This window comes from Miniopterus natalensis, chromosome 3 (genome assembly GCF_054644295.1).
Source record: "Miniopterus natalensis isolate mMinNat1 chromosome 3, mMinNat1.hap1, whole genome shotgun sequence".
Classification (NCBI taxonomy): Eukaryota; Metazoa; Chordata; class Mammalia; order Chiroptera; family Miniopteridae; genus Miniopterus; species Miniopterus natalensis.
This window is the reverse complement of record NC_142083.1, coordinates 102,242,470-102,244,591: the sequence shown is the minus strand read 5'-3', so window position 1 is coordinate 102,244,591 and position 2,122 is coordinate 102,242,470. Positions and strand designations below refer to the sequence as shown.

The 2,122-nt window shown below is 52.2% G+C and overlaps 1 pseudogene; it reads left to right on the top strand.

The window, feature by feature from the left end:
- Positions 1-899: 899 nt before the first annotated feature.
- On the top strand, positions 900-1,733 carry LOC107544746 (F-actin-capping protein subunit beta pseudogene; annotated as a pseudogene).
- Positions 1,734-2,122: the final 389 nt, after the last annotated feature.

Here is a 2,122-nt window from a genome sequence, read left to right as displayed (position 1 = left end):
TCCCTTGCAAGCTAAAGCTTGATGGTTGATGTCATAAGCCAATGTGATACAGGAGCTGATGGTACAAGGCCAGCTCCACAATTCACTGAGTGGCTGACTGCAGCTTCAGCATCTAGTCCTTCTGCATGATCTACCTTCCCTTCAGAATTGTTTCTATGTCTCTCTGTCGTAGTTGATGTCAGTAAGCAGGAGTTTGCTGCTGTATTTGAAACTCTGACATTTTACCCTTCTGTTCTAAGTCACTACAAAGAATTTTAAGTCTTGCCCTGGCCAGTTTGGCTCAGTGGTTAGAGTGTCCACCTGTGGACTGAAGGCTCCTGGGTTCAATTCCGGCCAAGGGCATGGACCTTGGCTGCAGACTTGATCTCCAGCTCTGGCCAAGGCATATGTGGGAGGCAACCAGTCTATGTCTCTCTCTCACATTGACGTTTCTCTCTCTCCCTTCCACTCTCTCTGAAAAAATATCCTCAAGTGAGGATTAAAAAAAAAAAGTTTTAAGTCTCTGATTCTCTGATCTTAATGTCACTTGAATGGCTTCAAAATCCTTTCTCTAGGAGTCAGGTGATTCTTCCCCCCTTTTCAGTTTCCTTTATGAGCATATCTTTTGTGAAGTTAGAGATGTGGCCAGTGAAAGAAGCCACACTGCAGCCCAACCCTGGGGAGTGGCCTAAGCCAGAGCCATGGCCACCAGACCAGGAGGTCATGGCTGTGGGTTACAGGACAGACCTGGTCCACTTGCCAAAAGCATCCAGCCCCATCATGTAACCACGTGCCCCCAACAAAACTGCTGCCCAAGGGACTAAATTGCAGTGAAGTGAATCACAAAGATGTCTTGCTAGGCAATGGCTTGGGCACTGGGAGAAGTGGAAGCGCTGGGCTCTGCTGCTGGGGGGAGAGCCATGGATACTGGCATGGCCACCAGGAGTCATCAGCTGCTGGACTGTGCCTTGGACTTAATGAGGCACCTGCCTCCACAGAAAATCCAGAAAAACCTCAGTGACCTGGTTCTCCTGTCTCCTGTTGACCAGCCACTGAAAATTGCCAGACAAGGGGGTGGGAAAGGATTCCCTTTTGTGTGACTACAACAGAGATGGGGACTCCAGTAAGGCATCATGGAGTAGCAAGCATGACCTTCCGTGGGAGGATGGGGCCCTGTTTTCTCTCCTTGAGAAAGATGGAGGTGGAGGCCAAGGCCTCTGACCAGTGTGGAGGCCTGTATTTTGAGGCAGTATCTCATCCGTCTGTGTCTGGGATCTGGATCGAGGTTGTGCTGGACTGATCCTCATAAAGGAGGCTGGAGGCAGATCAGAGATCAAAGGCTGCTGGGACCCCATCCATCCACACAGTGAAAGTGAAGGAGAAATCGCCCATCACAAGCTGCCCTCCACGGTGATGCTGTGGCTGCAAACCTGCAAATCCGGCTCTGCACCTTGACGCTCTGCGCAGCCGACCAGACAGAGGGAGAAAGATGAAACGGAAGCAAACGCTGCCCACACACAGCCAGTGCTGGCGACTGGTTGAGGGCCTGGAAACGGAATCGAAGGCGCTGAAGGAGATCTACTTTGGAAGAACAGGACATTGTCAGCCGGCCGAGGTCTGGGCAGACTTTTCCAGAGAAATCAAAACAAGAAGCTCTTAAGAACCGTTGTAGGCGGCAGGAGCAGCACCAGCGTCAGACGGGTGGGATCGACTGGCCGTGGGCCCAGCAACCCCTGTGCTTGCGGTCTGGCTAGGAAAGAAGTCAGAGCCAAGACTCAAGTTATAAGAAAACATTTATTTGGAAAATCACACAGGTAGAAGGAGTAATTTGTAGAGGAAATGGGCTTAGGAAACAAGTTATAGAGGGAAACGGAGGGCCCTTGGAGCTTGAAGTGAAGAAGGTGAAGCCGATGCACCTGGGGGGGGCTCCGAGTCCTCCACCCCCAGGGTTTTAAGGGTGATTTCAGGGGAGCGCCCACGGAAAGAGCCTAACAGCACACTCAGCCGCTTTCCAGGCCTGTCCTTTCAGGGTCCAGGCTGCCGCTGGCTGACTGGTGGGGGCCAGGGTGGGAATGGGCGGCCCCATCCAATGCAGCTGGTCCTGAGGTCAGCAGAGGGGTCACTTCTCCCTGTTGCTGCTTTT